Genomic DNA, 11,818 nt, shown 5'->3' with positions numbered 1-11,818 from the left:
CGGGCTAGAAAGTAACCAGTCCAAATTACGACAGAAAGAATCTGGTTATTTTCAAAAAAAAAAAAAAAAAAAAAAAAAAGATGGTTTTTAAGAAAAGATGAAATAGCTACTAAACAACATATGAAATGAGGAGTAAAAATCTGTAAAATATATAGGACGTGGTGAAGGGACATAAACTTCATCTCCCAGTGGAGAAAAATGAGATATTCAAGGGAAAATGGGGAATTATAATAAAAATCATGATCCAAATATAAGGCAACAAACTCAAATGTGACAGGAATAATTCTCAAAGAGTAGTCAGAGTAATTACTCCAAGAGGAATCAGAGAAGTGGGAGAAAGGAGAGCGCATTTGAAATGAAGGAAAATTCTTCTGTGAGAGGCAGGGGGTCGTGTCGGAACCAGAGAGACGAAATGTGGTTGTAGCTCACTGCTTAGCTCTGAGCTGAATAATGTTGACATGGTGATTTATTTAAATGCTCTTAATTGGTTGTTCGATATTCAAAATCAACACACGGATAAAGCTCAGGCAATTTAATGATGGATACAGAATGAAAAAGTCATATCAAGCATGACAATGTAGCAATATGGGAAGTTGGGAGGTGAAGGGAAGGGAGAGATGCGGAGAATGTCAGAGGCTTTGAGAGCCTCCTATTACAGGGTGGGGAACTGAGAGGTGCTCCTGAAACTGATGGAACAAGAAGCAAAGATTTACTTCAATCATGTAAAGTTACAAGCAAAACCAATAATGATACAACTCTCAAAATTGGGAGAGAATGGAAGGACAGCAGAGAGTAGTACAAGTGAGCAAATGCTCTGAATAGAGAACACCTAAAACCGATAAAGAAATAATGACATAGGCCAGGTGTGGTGGCCGACGACTGCAATCCCAAAGCTTTGGGAGGCCAAAGTGGGAGAATCACTTAAGCTGGGGACTCACTTTCAAGTTGTCAGTCCCCTTCTCTGACAGTCTTCCTTCTCTAATAAGTACCCCTGACCTATTGCAGGCCTTCATGACAACTGTGTACTATCCCAACTGCTGTCACAGCTATCTGGAGCAGGGGCAGACACCTGACCCAAGCAGGACCAACATGGCAACCTGGTGAAATCGCATCTCTACATAAAATTTAAAAAATTACAGCCAGGCATGGTGGCTCACACCTGTAATCCTAGCACTTTGGGAGGCCAAGGCGGGCAGATCACTTGAGGTCAGGAGTTCAAGACCACCCTGGCCCACACGGCAAAACCCCTTCTCTACTAAAAATACAAAAATTGGGGCCGGGTGCTGTGGCTCATGCCTGTAATCTCAGCACTTTGGGAAGCCAAGGCAGGCAGATCATGAGGTCAGGAGTTTGAGAGCAGCCTGGCTAATATGATGAAACCCTGTCTCTACTAAAAATACAAAAAAAAATTGTCAGGCGTGGTGGCAGGCGTCTGTAATTCCAGCTACTCGGGAGGCTGAGGCAGGAAAATCGCTTGAATCCAGGAAACGGAAGTTGCAGTGAGCCAAGACTGTGCCACTACACTCCGGCCTAGGCAACAGAGCAAGACTCTGTCTCAAAAAAAAATACAAAAATTAGCTGGTCATGGTGGCAGGTGTCTGTAATCCCACCTACTCAGTAGGCCAAGGCAGGACAATCACTTGAACCTGGGAGTTGGAGGTTGCAGTGAGCCAAGATTGCACCACTGCACTCCAGCCTGGGCTACAGAGCAAGAACCTGTCTCAAAAAACAAACAAACTAGCTAGCTAGATAGATAAATAGAAGATAGATAGATAGATAGATAGATAGATAGATAGATAGATAGATAGATAGATAATTAGCCTGGCATGGTGGCATGCACTGTAGTCCCATCTACTTGGGTGGCTGAGGTGGGAGGATCACCTGAGCCCAGGCCGTCAAGGAGGCCACAGTGAGCCGTCATCCCACCAGAGCACTCTAGCCTGGGTGACAGGATGAGATCCTGTCTTAAAAAAAAGAAAAAGAAAGAAAAGAAATAGTGATGTAAGCATATTATTCAATAATATGGAGCTAACTATTTTTAGACAACTAAAAAAAAAAAGAAAATATATTACTTCTGGTCGGGGGAAGGAAAAAAGAGAAGTTGCTTTTCCTACTGGGAACACTTTTCCCTCTGGGTTTTATTTTCTAATTTATATAAAAGTATTCTTTTTATTAAAAATTAAATAAACGCAATGTATGTCCATAGGGAAAATTTTTGAAAATAAAAATGCATATAAAGAGAAAAAATAAAATAATTTAAAATCAAACAGAAATAATTACTGTTGACATTTTGAGATATTTTATTTATAAAAAAATGTGAGGAAATAGAAAGAGGAAGGCAAGAGTGTTGCTCATATGATATAATTACAGGTGTGCTAACGAGAGACTTTGATATCCAATGCTTCCTCCACTTCTAAGCGAATGCCTGAAAATTTCTTCCACAGTTGCAAACACATTTTCAGGAAAGAAAAAAAAAAAAAGGAAAGAAGTAATGTATAAACACAAATTTATACCAAGAAGAAAATAACTGATACTGATCCTCTCCTGAGGCCACAAGAATGGGATGAAATGATGATTCTCTGAATGAGGAAGAAAAGACAGAAAGATCTCACATGGAAAAGACCAAGACAAATATCTAATTTATGCATTTTCTCAAGGCTGAATTTAAAATGATACTTTGGGGATGCTAAAATTATAAAGTAGTCTTTCTGGATTGCTGTTTCAGGAGACTAAATCAACTTTGATGTGCCAGGAGATTAAATCTTTTCTGATTTCCATATATTTCTCCTTTTATCATTGCCTAGCTAAACTGTCCTCACTCTCTCAAAACCCACTTTTATCCTGTGGTTAATCTGTGAATCTAGGATGCTGGAGAACTGGATGAATTTCCACAATTATTCAGCACATTGCCAATTTCACAGATTGTAAAACACACATTTGTACATGTTTACACTGCTAAAATAAGATGGCATCTTACAATAGCTGCTGGCAGTTCTCCTGAAGAGGATTTGGGTTTGTTTATGGCAAACATATGGGGCCCTATCAATGTGAGATCACTTGATATTAAATCATTTGCTTGAGATTGTTTAGGCCACACTGTTTGCATGAATTCAGTCAGCAAACCTGTAGGAGTGCCTGCTTAACATTCATACATTGAGGCAGTATGGTGTTTTTTCCTCCAGTACTACAACTTAAATAGTCATGTGTCCTTGCTGGGTTTATTTTTGTTGTTGTTGTCGTTGTTTTTAAACACAGTCTTCCTCTGTTGCCCAGACTGGACTGCAGTGGTGTGATCTCAACTCAGGGCAACCTCCGCCTCCCGGGCTCAAGCAATTCTCCTGTCTTGGCCTCCTGAGTAGCTAGGATTACAGGCATGCACCACCATGCCCGGCTGATTTTTGTATTTTTAGTAGAGATGGGGCTTTGCCATGTTGGCCAGGCTGGGCCTTGCTGTATTTAGTAGAGATGGGGTTTTGCCATGTTGGCCAGGCTGGACCTTGCCGTATTTTTGGTGTGGCAGATTTATTTCTCATTTATCTTTGTACCACAAGATCAGTTATTGGTGCCTGAGCTCCATCTCAGTGTTTCCTGTTAGACTCTACTTCTTTAACATCTCTTCTTTTTTAATGGTACACAAAGAAATGGTTCATCCTACAGTAGATGACATTTTATTTCTCAGAAATGTGCTAATTGGAATACCAAGTTTAGATGAAATACATGAAAAGACACCAAAGTTTATACAATAATCTTTTCTTATTTTAAATGCCAATTCTTCAGAACTGTTGGGTGCCTGTCAGTCTTTTAAGAACAAACATAAATAGCTCACTTTCAAGTCATCAGCCCCCTTCTCTGACAGTCTTTCTTCTCTGATGAGTATCCTGACCTTTAGCAGGCCTTCATGCCAACTGTATACTATCCCAACTCCTGCCACAGCTGTTGGGAGCAGGGGCAGACACCTGACCCAGGCAGGACCAACCAGGTGCTTTCTCCACAGGGGATTGTGGAATTCCATTCACTTACTCATTCAATGTGTACTGATGGTTTCCCATTGTCTTAGTCTGTTTTGTGTTGCTATACAGAAATACCTGAGGTTGGCCAATTTATAAAGAAAAGAGATTTTGGCCAAGCCAGGCACGGTGGCTCATGCTTGTAATCCCAGCACTTTGGAAGGCCGAGGTGGGCAAATCACTTAAGGTCCGGAGTTCAAGATCAAGGTTTGGCCAACATGGCGAAACCTTGTCTCTACTGAAAACACAAAAATTAGCCGAGTGTGGTGACGCACACCTGTAATCCCAGCTACTTGGGAGATTAAAGCAGGAGAATCACTTGAACCTGGGAGGCAGGGGTTGCAGTGAGCCGAGATAGTGCCATTGCACTCTAGCCTGGGTGACAGAGCAATTCTCCCTCTCAAAAAAAAAAAAAAAAGGGTATATTTATCCCACAGTTGTGCAGGCTGTACAAAAAGCATGGCGCCAGCATCTGGTTGGCTTCTGGTGAGGGTTTTTGTGCTAAGTCGTAACACGATGGAGAAGGTCAAACAGGAAGCAGGCGTGTGTGAAGCAGGGCCCAAAACTAAGGGACATCGTGGCTTTATAACAACCTACTCTCAAGGGAACTAATCTGTTCCCCTGTGAACCAATCCAGTCTCCCAAGAACAACAACTCACTCACTACTGCAAGAACAGCACCAAGCCATTCACAAGGGATCTGCCTCCATCACCCAAACATCTTCCACCAGGCCCCACCTCCTGACACCACCACACTGGGGGTTAAATTTCAACATGAGATTTAATGGGGACAAACAACCCATCTCCAAACCATAGCAATCATTTTCCAGGCCCTGTTATAACCTGAAAGACACCATCCTGAACAGAGCAAGCCCTTGTATGCACATAGACCCCACAACCTAACCACAGTGAATAGAGAGGCCTAGAGACTGGGAGCTCTGAGCTGAGTCTCGTTTATGGTGAGATCCCACAGGAAAGATCGATATATTTCAAATAAGCTGCTGAAGATCCCAGAAATACTGTAAAACTTTTCTTTCCCACACCCTGGTTGTTCAATGTCTTCTTTAGGATATCATAAAGCATTCTAATCTTCTTCCAATAAATTATTTTTTGGCCATGTTAGCACAAAAACAAATGAACCTAACTATAAAGGGAAAAAAGAGAATGTAGTAGTCTTCCTCTCCTTTTTGGTGGTGTTCACCCTTTTTGCCATGAAACTTTCCAGAAAAAATAGAGTCCAACAATGCAGAATGAAGATCAGAGCAAAGGTGACGGAAGTGGTATAAACAAGAAAGTTAATTATTTTTTTCTCCTGGTGCCAACCTAGTGTGAAGCTAATCAGGGCTGTTCTCACGTTGTTGTTGTTGTTGTTTGTTGTTGTTGTTGTTGTTGTTAATGTAAAAATAATTATATGAAACAGAAAAAGTATTGAACTGTGTCTGAAGTTCTGTTTTGATCCTAATTATGCTCTAACCAATAGGGAGGCCTTGGGCTTTCTTTTCTCAGCTACAGATCATCATTTATTTTAATTCCCTTACTTTATAAAGCGAGGCTTATGATCCTTCTAGTTCTAAAATTTAATGATCACCTAATAAGATAATACTTACTAATAATCTTTTATGATTTTAGAATCCTCTACATGTCAAAATATTTGGTTTCACCCTTGAGTAAATTTACGAATGCTATCAATTCTATTATGAAAAACAAGGATGTGAAGGAAAATGTGTATTATCAGAATCACTCATTGGGGCTCTACAAGGGAAACAACCTAGCTTACAGAGTTTAAAACTGATAAAAAAAGAGCTGCTTCTCTTCACCTAGCTACTTCTGGAGCACCTCTCAGTCTATATATCTTGACGTCCAGAATACCTTCACTGATCTCACACTCACCTAAACCTGCTTAGACGCTCTTAAGAGCTGCCTCGGTAACTAACACTTTACCCCTCACATTTATCACTTACCTCACTGAATTAACAGTCTTCTGTTTAATTAAGGAGTCCACTCTAGATTGTCAGCTTCTTAATGAAATTGGACATATATATGTGTAAAAACAATTATTTCAGAAACTGAATGAAAGCTTCACTAACAGAAACTTCCATTAAGGTTATATTCAAATTATTAAATCATTCAAGTCACTCCCAAAATACAGAAAGTTGAGTTATCTACAGTACATAACTAGATCAATGTCCAAGAAATTAAGGAAAAAGAGAACTTTAAAAAGAACCACAGATGAGGATTCTAGGAAGATGGCAGAGTTGGAACTACCAGAAATCTAGCTCCTCACCTAGATGACAATTGCACTGGAAGAATCTGTCTGATGTAACTATATATATGTTAGAACTCTGGAGTCTATGGAAGGCTTCCATCTTCCAGGGGACAGCTTAGACGGTATGTGGTGAATTTTGGTGAATTTCAGCTCTTAATACAGTAGCGGCTACCCATCCCCCACTCTAAGCCCAGTGGCGGGCAATTGTGCACCTGTTCCTGGAGCAGCTTTATATAATACAACTTTCACACAATTTTGAAAGCCAGGGTGGATGAACAGGATTCTGTCCTGCAATTATTAGGTATTTGTGCTCTGATCTCCAGATTGCTGCTTCTGATCACAGAAGTACACAAAAAGAGGTTATGGCCATTGTCTTTTCATCTCTCTCACTGTTACAAGCTCTCCCCGTCTGACTGAAATAACTTCCAGGGAATTTAAATGGCCAGCACCTTTTCCCCCTTCATTTTTCTCTTTTTCCCCTTTTGGGACCAGACACTGAAGACACAACCTTAAAAGGCAACTGCATATACAAGGGAAATTAGAAAGCCACCATGCATGCTCGAGGGTAGGCTCAGGCTCAGAAAAGACCTGAGAAGACCTTAAGTGTACACTTCAAGCTGATCCTTGGTGCAGAGACCACCTATAAGAATGAAATTAAAAAAAAAAAAAAAAAAGGAAGGCAAAACCTAGGGATGGGAGAGAATGTGACTTCCAGAGTTACCATATTATTAGCTTCAAATGTTCAGTGTTCAACAGCAATAAAAAAGTCACAGTGCATATGAAGTATAGCCCACTTAAAGATAAATAAAAAGTTAAGTACTGCACATTTAAAGATAAATAAAATAAACCAACAGAAACTGTCCCTGAAAGTGATATGATAGTAGATCTATCAGACAAAATCTTTAAAGCAACTGTTTTAAAGATACTCAAAGAACTAAAAGAAGACTTAGAAAAAGTCAGGAATATAACATATGAACAAAATTAAAATATTAATAAAGAGATAGAATACCTGAAAATAAACCAAAAAGAAATGCTGGAGCTAAAAAGTGCGATAACTAAAATAATTAAGTCACTAAAAGTATTCAAAGACAGATCTGAGTGGGAAGAAGAAAGAATCAGTGAACTTTGAGATAGAACAACCAAATTTATAAAAGTTGAAAAACAGAAAGAAAAATTGAAGAAAAGGGAATGGAGTCTAAGAGACTTGTGAGATACCATCACACAAACCAACATGCATTGTGGGAATCCTAGAAGATAAAGAGAAGGAGGAGAGAGAATATTTGAAGAATTAATAACTGAAGACTTGCTAAATTTGTTGAAAGACATGACTGTAAACATTCAAGAAGCTTAATGAACTCCAAATAAAATGAACCAAAAGAGATACACACCAAGACACATTATAATCAAACTGTTGAAAGGCAAAGACAAAGAGAGAATTTTAAAAACAGCAAGAGATAAATGATGTGTCACATATGAGATCCTCAGTAAGATCATCAGCAGATCTCTCATTGGAAACGCTGGAGGTCAGAAGTAATGGCCTGATATATTCAAAGTGCTAAAGGAAAAAATAAGTCAGCCAGGAATTATATATCTGGCAAAAATGTCCTTCAAAAGTAAGGGAGAAATTAAGATATTACCAGATAAACAAAAACAGTCGGAGTTTGTTACCACTAGACTGACCCTACAAGAAATGCTAAAGGGAATCCTGCAGGTTGAAATGAAAGAACCACAGACGGTAACTTGAAGTCGTATGGTGAAATAAAGATCTTAATAAACGTAAATAGAGGAGCAATTATAAAAGATAGTATTATTGTAATGATGGTATGTAATTCTACTTTTTGTTTCTACATGTTTTAAGAGACACATTTTTTTAAAAAACATTCCTAATCTAAAAGCTAATATTATTTTAACTTTTGTTTGTAACTCCACATTTTGTTTTCTACATGATTTAAGAAAGTAATGCATTAAAAATTATTTCTGTGTTTGGACATACAATGTATAAAGATGTAATTTTGTGACATCAACAACTGAAAATGGTGGCGGTGTTAAAGGAGCAGAGGGTGTTAAAGGGGCAGAGTTTGTTTATGTTATTAAAATTAAACTGGTATAAATTCAAATGAGAATGTTCTAACTTTATAATGTTAAATGTAATTCCAACAGTATTCAAAAAAAGATAAAATAATATACACAAAAGAAAATGAGAGGAGAATTGAAACATTTTATTACAACAAATCAATTAAACACAAAAGAAGAAAATAATGCAGGAAATTTGTGCATCAAAAAATACTCTCAACAGAATAAAAAGGCAACCCAAAGAATGGGAGAAAATATTTGCAAATTATATATATGATAAGGAATTAATATAGAAAATATATAGAGACCTCCTAAAATTCGACAACAAAAAAAATTGAGTTAAAAATGGGCAAAGAACTTAAATAGAAGTTTCTACGAAGAATATATACTAATGATCGATAAGTACGTTAAAACATGCTCAGCATCACTAATCATCAGAGAAACGCAAATCAAAACTACAACAAAATACTGCCTCACATCCCCTAAGATGGCTTCTACTTTTAAAAGCTGAGAATAAGTGTTGGCGAATACATGAAGAAATTGAAACCTCTATGCACTCTTCGAGGGAAAATTGTATAGCAGCTATGGAAAACAGTACGGTGGTTCTCCAAGAAATAAAAGCAGAATTATCATATGATCCAGCAATTCCACTTCTGGGAGTGTACGCAAAAGAATTGAAAGCAGGATTTCAAAGACACAGTTGTACACTCACATTCATAGCAGCATTATTCCCAGGAGCTAAAATGTGGAGGCACCCAAGTGTTCACTGACAGATGAACAGATAAATAAAAGGTGGTGTATGTTAGCCATAAAAAAGGAAGAAAATTCTGGATAAAACCTGAGGACATTATGGTCAGTGAAATAAGCCAGTTACAAAAAGACAAACACTGCATGACTCCACTTACATGAGGTACTTAGAGATGGAAAGTAGAATGATAGTTTCCAGGGCCTTTGGGGGAAGGGTCAATAGGGAATTATTGTTTAATGGGCAGAGAGCTTCAGTTTTGCAAGAAGGAAAGTGTTCTGGAGATTGATGGTGGTGATGGTTGTACAACCATACGAATGTACTTAATACCACTGAACTGTACACTTAAAAATGATTGAGACAGTAAATTTTATGTTATGTGTATTTTTCCCCCAAAAAAGAGAAAACATTTGCAATGAAAAAAGATTGTAAGTTAAAATTCAATTTGTAAAATACTACGAATTGAATTACCAGTTGTATTTTCAGTATATTTTAAACATAAAATCATATGTTTAGGTGTGGAACAATAAAGAACAAAATAGTATTCATGATCATATCCAGGTTTTCCTTATATGTATTTTTATAATGGACATGAATTTATTTTGTAATAATAACACCATAAAATATTTTTCAAAAGCACATAAAAAATAATCACCACAAAGTTTCTTCAGGCAAAAAGTTCTTTAATAAGGAAGAGAAAGTTAGAAACAGGATATCTCATCTGAAAAATGAAGTGTGACTGTTAGGAAGAAACAATAACACAAGTTACCATGGAATAAAAGTATCTCTTTAAAATTTTTGTTTGTCTTAAAAAGGAATCAGCTATTTATCATTGCAGAGTTAACAATTTCGTGAAGAAATTACAGCTATTCCAGTTTTACTTTTATTAGGCTGAAAGAAATCATTTTTAATAACACATCACAGTTGTAGAACTCCTTTTCTTCAACTTCATGTCTTCTGGAATGTTCTTGACAATAATTAAACTATATTTAACCACACATGGCAACGCACATTATGTGACTATAGATGAACAAACTAAGCCACTGCTAGGGCTTGAATGTTTGTTCCTTCCCAAACTCATGTTGAAACTTAAGTGTCATTCAAACAGTATTAAGAGGTGGAACCTTTAAGAAGTGACACAGCTGTGGGGGCTCTGCCCTCCTGAGTGGATTAATGCCATTATTGCAGGAGTGAGTTTGTTATCATGGGAATTGGTTCCTTATAAAAAGACAAGTTTAGCCCCCTTTCTCTCTCTCTCTCTCTCTCCTCTCTCTCTCTCCCTCTTGCTTTCCACCATAGAATGATACAGCAAGAAAGCCCTCACCAGATGCCAGCCCCTTGATTTTGAACTTCCCATCCTCCAGACTCTGCAGATGTAAATTTTTGTTCTTTATATATTACCCAGTCTGTGGTATTTTGTTATAGCAGCACAAAACAGACTAAGACAGCCACTGAAAAGGCCAACTAATTTTCTCCTGGTGTTTACATAGGATGGCATAGGCTACTAGATGCCTACTCAAACACTCATTCTCCGCTTTTTTTGTTGTTTGTTTTTTGTTTTTTTTTAGCTAAGAACATTTCCATTGCAAATCAAAAACCATTTCTCAAACTTTCTTAACAACAAGTATACAGAAATGTGATGTGGGATATCTAGGGAAGCTTAAAGGGACTCTGTTGGTCTTATGCGTTTCTGCTTTTCTTACATTTTGCAGCCTAAAAAGCTAGCTGGAGAGGAGCTCAAACAAGATTGCATTTTATTTCTCTTTTATCTAACAGTCTAACAGTGCACAGACCTGGGCAGGTGCGGGAGCTTTCCTCAGTATGAGGCTCCCAAGTTTGCTCTGCTCGTCTCTGATTTCCAGCCAGCAGTCAGAAATATAGAGAGAAATGAAATTCTATTTTTTAAGCCACTGCATATCTATATCCCCTTGTCAAGAAGCTTAGCTCATTCTCTACTGATATTAGTCCTCAAAGGACTGCATGGAGCAGGGCCACTGCTGGTATGAAACTCCAGCACAGAGCTCTTCTGTAAAAAATGAAATGAACTATCTTTTCTTTAAATCATTATGTTCTGGGGTCTGTAGCCTATTCTAAAAAATGCATATAGCAAATAGATCGGGCACACCTATCTTGCACCAGCAGGAAGAAGGCTATGAAATCTAAACAGCCTTCTACAAGAACGTATTTCTAACACTGGCAAAAAGTAGAGAATAATGAGTAAAGGACAATAGACAAAGAATTGCTCACAGAAAATGGAACAAGTTCTAACCAAGAATGTATTCCATTGCCAGGGCAAGAGTCTGTTTTTCTCCCCGTTAGAATTTCACCATTGTTACAAACCATTGAGTCCTGCACATTTCCCATTTCCCAATTTTCCATTTGTGAAAGAGATTTTATTGCAGACACACCATTCTACAACATCATTAAGTATTGGATGCAGGCGTGCGAGGCAAAAGCCACCCTGTCACTTGACAGAGAGGACAGCACATCACCCAGAGATCCTGGACTTGGGGACGGATGTGGCCCCCAGACAGGACTTTGGGTTGTTGGTATGTGGTGATTATACTCCATTACTGAGACAAAAGGTGAACCTGGCTACATGGAGGGCCAAAGGAGTGGGCTGTGATGGATCACTATTTTCTCCAGTATCCATTCTCCCCTTCCTTTCAAAAATAGAATCACCAAGTTTTAGCTAAATACATGGCCAAGAGCTGCAGACCAGAATTCC

Source organism: Mandrillus leucophaeus, unplaced genomic scaffold (assembly GCF_000951045.1).
Source record: "Mandrillus leucophaeus isolate KB7577 unplaced genomic scaffold, Mleu.le_1.0 Scaffold267, whole genome shotgun sequence".
Classification (NCBI taxonomy): Eukaryota; Metazoa; Chordata; class Mammalia; order Primates; family Cercopithecidae; genus Mandrillus; species Mandrillus leucophaeus.
Note: the sequence above shows the minus strand (reverse complement) of the source record.